This window comes from Petromyzon marinus, unplaced genomic scaffold, assembly GCF_048934315.1.
Source record: "Petromyzon marinus isolate PM22_M1 ecotype Great Lakes invasive population unplaced genomic scaffold, UKy_Petmar_22M1.pri1.0 PM_G_Scaffold_14, whole genome shotgun sequence".
Classification (NCBI taxonomy): Eukaryota; Metazoa; Chordata; class Hyperoartia; order Petromyzontiformes; family Petromyzontidae; genus Petromyzon; species Petromyzon marinus.
The window spans coordinates 3,618,589-3,632,518 of record NW_027422695.1 but is presented as its reverse complement, the minus strand read 5'-3'; the positions used below and the strand labels follow the sequence as shown (position 1 = coordinate 3,632,518).

Sequence of the window (13,930 nt, the reverse complement as noted above, 5' to 3'; positions counted from 1 at the left end):
TCAGAGGGCAGATCAGCTCCACGGTAGGTCCTGGTGTCAAGGACATGGGCTCGCATCCGCTGGTCCGTCACTATGTAGTCCAGCAGATGTTCTTGCTTGGACCCGGCATGCATCCATGATGTTGTGTGAATGCGCCGATGCCGGAACAGCGTGTTGGTAATTACAAGCCCATGGGCTGCACAAAAATCTAGCAGCCTCCTACCGTTGTTATTGAGCTGATCTGGTCCATGCCCTCCAATCACTCCAGACCAGGTGCCAGCATCATGACCAACTCGGGCATTGAAGTCACCCAACATGATGACTCTATCCCGAGGGGCCACTTTAGCCAGCACCTGTGACAGGAGATCATAGAAGGCATCTGACTCATCGGCTTTGCCTGCATCCCTCCACGGATGTTCATCTTCGGTGGGGGCATAAGTAACCACGACCACCATTCCTCGCCTCCAGTTGATGGGAAGGCGAGCCCAAAGTAGCCTGGGGCTTACAGCTTCCCACACCTCACCGCCATGCTCCCACGCCCCCTTCATTCTTTTGTTCAAAAGAGCCACACCCTGTTGTTTGGCAGTCTGCTGCCCCGAGTAGAGGACTGTCCACCCCTCATGGTGGCAGGAACCAGAACCGGTCCACCGGACCTCCTGAATGTCACATAGATCCAGGCGGTACCGGTCCAGCTCCCGACAGAGGAGTGGCAGCCTCTCCTCCGCAGTGAGCGTTCGAACATTCCACGTGGCCACCCGTAGTGGTTTTTCGTTGTTTATGGAGGAGCCCCGAGGGTAGATATTCAATCTCCTGGCTCCGCCAATTGGGGTTTGGCCAGGAGACGTCATAGACGCCTGGCCCCCGGGGCCTCCGGCACAAGCTTATTAGTTACATATTTCAGTTTAACTCGTGGTTTAGCGGTAATTAATTGAAGGTGGAGGGGTTACCAGCCCCTCGCACCCGTCCAGAGCCCCCGTTTAGCCCCTGTGGTGGACACAGATGCCATGAGGGGAGGAGCCAATCGAAATTGGACCTCCCCCCACAGCACTGTCCACGACAGAGTTACCCGTCCGGCACTCACACTCACTACCCACTCACCCAGTCGCTCACTCACTCACACGCTCACCTACCCACTCACAGACACACACTCACTTACCCAGTCGCTCACACACTCACCTCACACACTTACTCACACACCCACCCACTCACCCAGTCGCTCACTCACACACTCACTCACCCAATCGCTCACATACTCACCCAGTTGCTCACACACTCGCTCACACACTCACCCACACACTCACTACCCACTCACCCAGTCGCTCACTCACTCACACGCTCACCCACCCACACACATTCACTTACCCAGTTGCTCACACACTCACCCACCCACACTCTCACCCACTCACCCACCCACTCGCTCACTTACTCGCCCACTCACTCAGCCACTCACCCACCCACACACTCACCCAGAAACTCACACACTAACCCACCCACCCACTCACCCAACCACTCATACACTCACTCACCCAATCCCTCGCCCAGTCTCTCACATACTCACCTACACACTCACCCACCCACACACTCACCCACCCATATACCCACCCAGTCGCTCACTCACTCACACACTCACCCAGTCGCTCACACACTCACCTCACACACTCACACACCCACCCACTCACCCAGTAGCTCACTCACACACACACTCACTCACCCAGTCGCTCACATACTCACCCAGTTGCTCACACACTCACCCACACACTCACTACCCACTCACCCAGTCGCTCACTCACTCACATGCTCACCCACCCACTCACCCACCCACACACTCACCCAGAAACACACTCACCCACCCACTCACACAACCACTCATACACTCACTCACCCAATCACTCGCCCAGTCGCTCACATACTCACCTACACACTCACCCACCCACACACTCACCCACTCACCCAGTCGTGTTCCGTGTGTGTGTTCCGTGTGTATGTTCCGTGTGTGTGTTCCGTGTGTGTGTGTGTTCCGTGTGTGTGTTCCGTGTGTGTGTTCCGTGTGTGTGTGTTACGTGTGTGTGTTCGGTGTGTGTGTTCCGTGTGTGTGTTCCGTGTGTGTTCCGTGTGTGTGTGTTACGTGTGTGTGTGTTACGTGTGTGTGTTCGGTGTGTGTGTTACGTGTGTGTGTTCTGTGTGTGTGTTCCGTGTGTGTGTGTTACGTGTGTGTGTCCCCTGTGTGTGTTCCGTGTGTGTGTTCCGTGTGTGTGTTACGTGTGTGTGTGTTCGGTGTGTGTGTTCCGTGTGTGTGTTCCGTGTGTGTGGGTTCCGTGTGTGTGGTCCGTGTGTGTGTGTTACGTGTGTGTGTCCCGTGTGTGTGTTCCGTGTGTGTGTTCTGTGTGTGTGTGTCGTGTGTGTGTCCCGTGTGTGTGTTCCGTGTGTGTGTTCCGTGTGTGTGTGTTACGTGTGTGTCCCGTGTGTGTGTTCCGTGTGTGTGTTCCGTGTGTGTCCCGTGTGTGTGTTCCGTGTGTGTGTGTTTTATGTGTGTGTGTTTGTTCCCCAGTGTGTGTGTGTGTATTCCGTGTGTGTGTCCTCACTCGCGTGTGTGTTGAGACACGTGTCACACACGAGATGTTAACTACGTCGCCTGGTCTACAGGAGGTAGTGGGTTCGATCCCGACCCTGACGCCTGCTGCTGCTGCTGTATATTTAGAGTTTGCGTCTCTCCCCATGGTCGCGTGGATTTCTCTCCGGGCCCTCCGGTTTTTTCGCCCCACATTTAAAGTCAACATCACCACGGCGCATTCACGGTGTTTGGCTGCCGACGTTGTCCACGCGACAACACGCCGCTTGCTTGGAGGGGCGATCATTTGTGGACAGGTCGCTCCTAAAAGAAGAGAAGCTATCAGCTCAGTGGACCCCTTGCTTGTAGGTAAGTTTCAAGGGCTTGCGCCGAAGGTTTTTTAAGGTTAAATTGTCGATTTAAAGCTTTCGTGACTGCAAGGATTCATCTTCTTTGGTTCTTTCGGTAAAGTCACCACGTAGAATGAGAATAAAATAATAAATTGATAAAATAAAATAACGCAATAAAATTATCACAACGTTTCAGCCAGACAGTCTCGTCCCTTCACCTGAAGGCCGCTTGTGTTGTGGCCGAAACGTCGTGAGAATTGTATTGTGTTATTTTATTTTATCAATTTATAATTTTATTCTCATTCTACGTGGTGACTTTACCGAAAGAACCAAAGAAGATATTCGGCTTCTGTCAATTTCCGCGTAAGAAGACATTTAGCTGAGCTATCATTTCTGGCCAGGTCGCTTGTGAAAAGGGCCTGTACACTACTACAGCTTTTCCTGGTAAAATAAAAAGTATATATAGTTTCGTTTAATTGTTTACTTTAACCGCAAATACATCTCTAATAAAGAAGGGATATTGCTCTCTGCCATGAATAAAGCCTCAATGCCCAAATATTGTCTTAAATAATTCCGGAGAGATCTCTCTGCTGTACGAAGAATTGCCATTTCCCCAAAACGTGAATTAATATTCACAATCTTTGCCTCGTTGGGGAAGTGATAGAGGCCCCTCCCCCTCCTCCTCCCTCTGTACAATCGCAGCATTGCCTCGCTGGTTGGCCCCTCCCCCCGCCCCAATGCGACCCGAGCTAACCGCTCGGGTCGCAGTCGCCTCGCTGACGATCTGAGTGCGAAGTTCAACACAGAGAGAGACACAGAGAGAGACAGAGAGACACAGAGAGACACACAGACAGACACAGAGAGACACAGAGACACACAGAGAGAGACACACAGAGAGAGACACAGACAGAGAGACACACAGACAGACACACAGACAGACACAGAGAGAGAGACACAGAGATAGACAGAGAGAGACACAGAGAGAGAGACACAGAGAGACAGAGAGACACACAGAGAGAGAGACACAAGGGGAAAGACACAGAGAGAAACACAGAGAGACAGAGAGACACACAGAGAGAGAGACACACAGAGAGAGACACAGAGAGAGAGAGACACACAGAGAGAGACACAGAGAGACAGAGAGACACAGAGAGAGACACACAGAGAGAGAGACAGAGAGAGACACAGAGACACACAGAGAGACACAGAGAGAGAGAGACACAGAGAGAGAGACACAGAGACACAGAGAGAGACAGAGAGAGACACAGAGAGAGAGAGACACAGAAAGAGACACAGAGACACACAGAGAGACACAGAGATACACAGAGAGACACAGAGAGACAGAGAGAGACACAGACAGAGACAGAGAGACACACACAGACAGAGACACAGAGAGAGAGACACAGACAGAGACAGACACAGAGAGAGACACACAGACAGAGACACACAGAGAGACACACAGACAGACACAGAGACACACAGAGAGAGACACAGAGAGACACACAGAGAGACACACAGAGAGACACAGAGAGACACACACAGAGAGAGAGACAGAGAGAGACACACAGAGAGACACACAGAGAGAGACAGAGACACACAGACACAGAGAGAGACACACAGAGAGAGACAGAGACACACAGACACAGAGAGAGACACACAGAGAGAGACAGAGAGAGAGACACACAGAGAGAGAGACACAGAGAGACAGAGACACAGAGATAGACACAAAGAGAGAGAGACACAGAGAGACAGAGAGAAACAGCGAGAGACAGAGCAGAGATAGATAGAGAGACACAGAGAGACAGATAGAGAGAAACAGAGAGAGACAGAGACACAGGGAGACAGACAGAGAGAAACAGAGAGACGGAGAGAGACAGAGAGAGACAGAGAGAGACACAGAGAGATTGACAGAGAGAAACAGAGAGACAGACAGAGAGAAACACAGAGATAGACAGAGAGACACACAGAGAGACAGAGAGAGAGAGACAGAGACGGAGAGAGAGATAGACAGAGAGAGACACAGAGAGAGACACAGAGAAAACACAAAAGACACAGACAGAGACACAGAGAGAGACAGAGACACCGAGACACACAGGGATAGACAGAGAGACAGACAGACAGGGATAGAAACAGAGACAGAGAGAGAGACACAGACAGAGAGAGGGATAGACAGAGAGAGACACAGAGAGACACACAGGGATAGACAGAGAGAGAGAGAGACGGGGATAGACAGAGAGAGAGAGACACAGACAGAGAGAGAGACAGAGAGACACACAGGGATAGACAGAGAGAGAGACACACACAGAGAGAGAGACGGGGATAGACAGAGAGAGAGAGACAGGGATAGAAACAGAGAGAGGGATAGACAGAGAGAGACACACAGAGAGACACACAGGGATAGACAGAGAGAGAGAGACACAGAGAGACACACAGGGATAGACAGAGAGAGAGACACACAGAGGGAGACTGACTGACTGCTGCTGCCCGCTTGATCGTTGCCCCTGCCGCGTGTTGTAGACGGGGTGGCTGTTTGCGTGAAGAGGTTGCCGCGTGCAAAGCGTCGCTAAGACTGCCGCCACGTTTGGTGAGTCCCTGTGCCGAGTCGGGCGACTGCCGCCGTTCGTCGGAGTTCGTCATCATCGTCGTCATCAGTAGACACGTGGCATCGTCATCATCGTCGTCAGTAGACACGTGGCATCGTCATCGTCATCATCAGTAGACACGTGGCATCGTCATCATCGTCGTCATCAGTAGACACGTGGCACCATCATCATCGTTGTCAGTAGACACGTGGCATCGTCATCGTCATCATCAGTAGACACGTGGCATCGTCATCATCGTCGTCATCAGGTAGACACGTGGCATCGTCATCGTCGTCATCAGTAGACACGTGGCATCGTCGTCATCGTCATCATCAGTAGACATGTGACATCGTCATCATCGTCATCAGTTGACACATGGCATCGTCATCATCGTCATCGTCAGTAGACACGTGGCATTGTCATCATCGTCATCAGTTGACACATGGCATCGTCATCATCGTCATCATCAGTAGACACGTGGCATCGTCATCATCGTCATCAGTAGACACGTGGCATCGTCGTCATCGTCATCATCAGTAGACACGTGGCATCGTCATCATCGTCGTCATCAGTAGACGCGTGGCATCGTCATCATCGTCGTCATCAGTAGACACGTGGCATCGTCATCATCATCATCAGTAGACACGTGGCATCGTCATCATCATCGTCAGTAGACACGTGGCATCGTCATCATCAGTAGACACGTGGCATCGTCATCATCGTTGTCATCAGTAGACACGTGGCATCGTCATCATCGTCGTCATCAGTAGACACGTGGCATCGTCGTCATCGTCATCATCAGTAGACACGTGGCATCGTCATCATCGTCGTCATCAGTAGACACGTGGCATCATCATCGTCGTCATCAGTAGACACGTGGCATCGTCATCATCGTCATCATTGTCGTCATCAGTAGACACGTGGCATCGTCATCATCAGTAGACACGTGGCATCGTCATCATCGTCGTCACCAGTAGACACGTGGCATCGTCATCGTCATCAGTAGACACGTGGCATCGTCGTCATCGTCATCAATAGACACGTGGCATCGTCATCATCGTCATCGTCAATATACAGTTTATATACACACGTGATATACAGTTTATATACACACATAATATACAGTTTATATACACACATAATATACAGTTTATATACACACAATATACAGTTTATATACACACGTAATATACAGTTTATATATACACATAATATACAGTTTATATACACACATAATATACAGTTTATATACACACATAATATACAGTTTATATATACATAATATACAGTTTATATACACACGTAATATACAGTTTATATACACATAATATACAGTTTATATATACACATAATATACAGTTTATATACACACGTAATATACAGTTCATATATACACATAATATACAGTTTATACATACACATAATGTACAGTTTATATATACACATAATATACAGTTTATATACACACGTGATATACAGTTTATATACACACATAATATACAGTTTATATACACACATAATATACAGTTTATATACACACAATATACAGTTTATATACACACGTAATATACAGTTTATATATACACATAATATACAGTTTATATACACACATAATATACAGTTTATATACACACATAATATGCAGTTTATATACACGTAATATACAGTTTATATACACATAATATACAGTTTATATACACATAATATACAGTTTATATATACACATAATATACAGTTTATATACACACGTAATATACAGTTCATATATACACATAATATACAGTTTATACATACACATAATGTACAGTTTATATATACACATAATATACAGTTTATATACACACGTAATATACAGTTCATATACACATAATATAGAGTTCATACACACACATAATATACAGTTTATATACACACATAATATACAGTTTATATATACACATAATATACAGTTTATATACACTTAATATACAGTTTATATACACACATAATATACAGTTTATATACACACGTAATATGCAGTTTATATACACACATAATATACAGTTTATATACACACATAATATACAGTTTATATACACTTAGTATACAGTTTATATACACACGTAATATACAGTTTATACATACACATAATATACAGTTTATATACACATAATATACAGTTTATATACACACACATAATATACAGTTTATACACACGTAATATACAGTTTATATATACACACATAATATACAGTTTATGATGTATAAAAGGGAAATTTGTGAATATGTGTGTCTGTTCGAAATGTTTAGCTTACTTTCCAACATGCAACAAACTTGAAATTTGGCACCTGGGTAGCTTCCAGACTGTACACAATGCAACAAGTATAAAAATAGACTTTTGTATATATTAATATTAGTCACGGCAAGTGAGCGGTGACGTCACATCTGTGATGTCACCTGATGATGTCACGCATCCCCCCACCCTCTGCGTAGGCCGTGTGATCCAAGCCAACCATCATCATCACACATCACCTCACAAGCATTTTAATTTGACCAGGTAAGGTCCCACACTGAGTGAGACCCATAGAGACCCATACTCACAGAGAACCACACCCACAGAGACCCATACTCACAGAGACCCACAGAGACCCATATTCACAGAGACCCATACTCACAGAGACCCATACTCACAGAGAACCACACTCACAGAGACCCATACTCATAGAGACCCACAGAGATCCATACTCACAGAGACCCATACTCACAGAGACCCATACTCATAGAGACCCATACTCATAGAGACTCACAGAGAACCACACTCACAGAGACCCATACTCACAGAGAACCACACTCACAGAGACCCATACTCATAGAGACCCACAGAGACCCATACTCACAGAGACCCATACTCACAGAGACCCATACTCACAGAGAACCACACTCACAGAGACCCATACTCATAGAGACCCACAGAGACCCATACTCACAGAGACCCATACTCACAGAGACCCATACTCATAGAGACCCATACTCATAGAGACTCACAGAGAACCACACTCACAGAGACCCATACTCATAGAGACCCACAGAGACCCATATTCACAGAGACCCATACTCACAGAGACCCATACTCATAGAGACCCATACTCATAGAGACTCACAGAGAACCACACTCACAGAGACCCATACTCACAGAGACCCACACTTATAGAGACCCATACTCATAGAGACCCATACTCACAGAGACCCATACTCACAGAGAACCACACTCATAGAGACCCATACTCATAGAGACCCACAGAGACCCATACTCACAGAGAACCACACTCACAGAGACCCATACTCACAGAGACCCATACTCATAGAGACCCACAGAGACCTATACTCACAGAGACTCATACTCATAAAGACCCACAGAGACCCATACTCACAGAGAACCACACCCACAGAGACCCATACTCACAGAGACCCACAGAGACCCATACTCACAGAGACCCATACTCACAGAGACCCATACTCATACAGACCCACAGAGACCCATACTCACAGAGACCCATACTCACAGAGACCCATACTCATAGAGAACCATACTCATAGAGACTCAGAGAAAACCACACTCACAGAGACCCATACTCACAGAGACCCACACTTATAGAGACCCATACTCATAGAGACCCATACTCACAGAGACCCATACTCACAGAGAACCACACTCATAGAGACCCATACTCATAGAGACCCACAGAGACCCATACTCACAGAGAACCACACTCACAGAGACCCATACTCACAGAGACCCATACTCATAGAGATCCACAGAGACCCATACTCACAGAGACCCATGCTCACAGAGACCCATACTCACAGAGATCCACACTCACAGAGACCCACAGAGACCCATACTCACAGAGACCCACACTCACAGAGACCCATACTCACAGAGACCCACAGAGACCCACACGCACAGAGACCCATACTCACAGAGACCCACAGAGACCCACACTCACAGAGACCCACAGAGACCCATACTCACAGAGAACCACACTCACAGAGACCCCTACTCACAGAGACCCACAGAGACCCACACTCACAGAGACCCACAGAGACCCACACTCACAGAGACCCACAGAGACCCACACGCACAAAGACCCACAGAGACCCACACTCACAGAGACCCACAGAGACACACACTCACAGAGACCCACAGAGACCCACACTCACAGAGACCCACAGAGACCCACACTCACAGAGACCCACAGAGACCCACACTCACAGAGACCCACAGAGACCCATACTCACAGAGACCCACAGAGACCCATACTCACAGAGACCCACAGAGACCCACCCTCACAGAGACCCACCCTCATAGAGAACCATACTCACAGAGACCCACCGAGACCCACACTCACAGAGACCCACAGAGACCCACACTCACAGAGACCCACTGCTTGTGACAGCACAGGAGGGCCGAGCGAGAATCCGAGCGGTGACAACCGCCGGCCATGGACAGGGGCCGAGGCGGCGGCGGAGGCGGAGGAGGTGGAGGAGGCGGAGGAGGAGGAGACCCGAGAAGGATCACCGACATCTCGGCCAGGCTGAGGCAGCTCATTGTCCCCGACAGGGGGCGGCCGCTGGCCAGGGAGGGCCGGCACCCGGAGGGCGCCGGCGGAGCCACGGGCCGCGGGGAATCGAGGCGGGAGAGGAGCGAACGAGCGAGGCAGAGGGATGCGGCGGAGCGGGCGAGGGAGGCGAGGGAGCACGACGCCTTCCTGAGGGAGCAGCATGCGATGAACCAGAGGTTCGCCGAGAGGCGACGGGAGCTCGTGAGCCGGGGGGTCAACGTTTACTTCAACCCGGCGGAGGAGGCGTGGACGGCCGCCGGGGGGGGCATGGCGGGGCGGGGGGGGAGAGGGGGGGGGAGGAGCAGAGCGGGGGGAGGGGGGGTGAGAGAGGAGGCGGCGAGAGGAGGGGCGGGGAGAGCGGAGGGAGGGGTGGGGGGACGGGCGAGGGGGGAGGCGCAGAGAAGATCGTGGGGGGAGGCGGGGGGGGGAGGGGCGACGGGGGAGGTGCAGAGAAGATCGGGGAGGGAGGCGGGGGGTGGAGCGGGGGGAGGAGGGAGGGCCGAGGGAGGAGGGGGCAGGGAGAGGGGTGGGAGGGTGGGTGAGTGGATGGACCGACTGAGACAGGTCGTGACGCCGAGATGGAATCGTCATTCCGGGAGGGGGGGGTCAGGAGGGACGGGCACTGGGTAAGGGAGGGGGTTCACTCTGACATGGGAGAGGCCAGTTCACCATGGGGGGGAGGGAGGGGGTTCACTCTGACATGGGTGAGGCCAGTTCACCATGGGGGGGAGGGAGGGAGGGGGTGTAGGTGTGCGGCTCGCTTCAAGCGTCTCGGCTTCGCACCGTGCTGTTTGGTGTCGTGATGTCTCCAAGTTCTTTCGGTAAAGTCATCACGTAGGTAGGTATAAAATAAAATAAATTAAATCACGTGATGTTTCGGGCGCAACACAACAAGCGTCCGTCATCAGGTGGGACAACCACAGCAAGAGACAATTGCTGAAGTGGGCAAAAGGGTTGCCGTGACAAGAGGCTATGTAGGTAAGAGAGGGGGGGAGGAGCCAGGGAGGAGAGATAGAGAGAGGGGGGTGTGGCGTAGGGGGAGTGGAGTGCTGCTAGAGGGATTAAGAAACTAGCAATGAAATGCCGGGGGGGGGGGGGGAGTGGGCGGGGCTGGGAGTGGGAGGCTGAAGAAACTGGAGATGCGGATATGAAGGCAACATCCTTCCAATGATTGCTCAATTTGTATCCATCTTCTCGGTTCAAGTTACGTCTAAGTTTATATATCTGGACGGCTTCATGAACAAACCTTTGATAGTAGCCTCAAGAAATTTTGATTTAAAGCTTTCGTGACTGCAGTAATTCATATTATTAGTTTTTTTCAACGTGCCTTTACCGAAAAAACTAAGAATATAGTAGCCTGAAGGTTTGCAGAGTACCTTGGTCTCGGAAAAAACAAAATCATGAGAGCCCACAGCGTTATAGCAATGGTCAGCCACGGCCGTGTTTCAGATCTGACTTGTGCTCGCGAACACGGTCCGAGATATGTCGTTTCGTTTCCACAATGTAACAGCCACCACAGGTGCAACTTCGTTTGTAGACTCCAGGATATTGCATGTCAGGAATGACATCCTTTACTGATGGGATTAGATCACGGATTTTGTGTACTGTACTGAATTGGACCTGGATCTTGTGTTTATTTAAGATTTTGGAAAACTTTTTGGTAACGCCTGCTATGTATGGTAACGTGATGGTTTTGATCGGCGTCTCAGGGGGTTGTTGCTCCATGGTTGGAGAAACATGATTGGAGAAACACGGTTGGAGAAACAGCTTTGCGAGTACCCATTCATCTTGAGGGCCTGGTGTACGTGTTCCAGTTCACTGGCTAGGTGGTGTTGGTCAGAAATACAGTGGGCCCTATGGTGTAGTGTTTTGATGAGGGAATGGGTACTCGGACCACATTATTCGCAAAGCTGTTTCTCCAACCATGGAGAAACAACCCCCTGAGATGCCGATCAACACCATGACGTTACCATACATAGCAGGTGTTACCAAAAATATTTTCAAAATCTTAAACAAACACAAGATCCAGGTCCGATTCAGTACAGTACACAAAATCCGTGATCTAATCCCATCGGTGAAGGATGTCATTCCTGACATGCAATATCCTGGAGTCTTCAAACTAAGTTGCACCTGTGGTGGCTGTTACATTGGGGAAACGAAAGGACATATCTCGGACCGTGTTCGCGAGCACAAGTCAGATCTGAAACACGGCAGAACCAATACCTCCGCCGTGGCTGACCATTGCTATAACGCTGTGGGCTCTCATGATTTAGTTTTTTTTTCCAAGACCAAGGTACTCTGCAAACCACTATCAAAGGTTTGTTCATGAAGCGATCCAGATATCTAAACATAGACATAACTTCAACCGAGAAGATGGATACAAATTGAGCATTCATTGGAAGGATGTTATTAACCAGGTAAAACCTTAACTGCTTTATGGTGTTGCCTTCATATCCGCATCTCCAGTTTCTTCAGCCTCCCACTCCCTGACCCGCTCACTCCTCCCCCCACCCCCCCCCGGCATTTCCTTGCTAGTTTCCTAATCCCTCTAGCAGCACTCCACTCCCCCTACCCCCCACACCCCCCTCTCTATCTCTCCTCCCTGGCTCCTCCCCCTCTCTTACCTACGTAGCCTCTTGTCACGGCAACCCTTTTGCCCACTTCAGCAATTGTCACTTGCTGTGGTTGTCCCACCTGATGACGGACGCTTGTCGTGTTGCACCCGAAACGTCACATGATTTAATTTACTTTATTTTATACCTACCTGACTTTATACCTACGTGATGACTTTTACCGAAAGAACCAAAGGGTGTGGCTCCCTTGCAGTCACGAAAACCTAGAATCTTGATTGAATGCCTCTAAGTGTCCCCAGGTCTCCGCGTGGAACCCTGAGGAGGTTTCCGCCTCTTTGCGTCCGGGGGCCTCGGACGTCGCATGGCCGCCGCCGTCGGCGGTCGCCGCCGTTGCGAGCCGGCGAGGGGGCCGGAGCGGGAGAGGGGTGAACGACGTGCACACGCGCGGCCGTGTTCGTTGTGGACACGAAGGCCGCCTCGTTCCTACGGTGGGGCTGGTTGACTTCATTCGCAGAAAGTGGTGCTCGCTTCGCGACGGCCGGGAGGTGTCGACGACGGTGACGATGGCGGGCTGAGTCGTCCCCCGACCGGGGATTGAATTGGCACCCTTCATCGTCGTTCGACGGTTATCATTTGTTGACGGCGATTGTTTTAACGTCACGTTTGAAGTTGCCTTTGCTGAACGCGCCGATTGTCGCTGGGCGCGCGTTGATTAAAAGCGGTGCAAAATGTGTGGAGGGTAGAACTGAATTTGCCGATATGGAGTTTTACGTAAAACCGAGGGAGCATAACCCCAACGCTCGACTTGATGTTCAGGTTAAGGTTCAGAGGAAATTATTTGGTGCTTGCTAAAAACAATTTTGAGTTTCAAATATTCTGTCTTCAAAAGGTCGACCGAACATGCAAAACTGGTGGCCAACTACAAGAAACGTCTGACCTCTGTGATTGCCAACAAGGGTTTTGCCACCAAGTACTAAGTCATGTTTTGCAGAGGGGTCAAATACTTATTTCCCTCATTAACATGCAAATCAATTTATAACATTTTTGACATGCGTTTTTCTGGATTTTGTTGTTATGCTGTCTCTCACTGTTCAAATAAACCTACCATTACAATTATAGACTGATCATTTATTTGTCAGTGGGCAAACGTACAAAATCAGCAGGGGGATCAAATACTTTTTTTCCCTCACCGTAAGGAGGGGGAACACTTACAGGAATGTGCGCGAACGCAATTTACCTAACAGGGAGGGCTACCGAACGTTCGAAACAAAAACCCTTTAACGATTAACCCCCGAAC

General features: G+C 49.4%; 1 pseudogene; it reads left to right on the top strand.

The window, feature by feature from the left end:
• Positions 1-3,853: 3,853 nt before the first annotated feature.
• LOC142910263 (uncharacterized) lies at positions 3,854-10,015 on the top strand (annotated as a pseudogene).
• Positions 10,016-13,930: the final 3,915 nt, after the last annotated feature.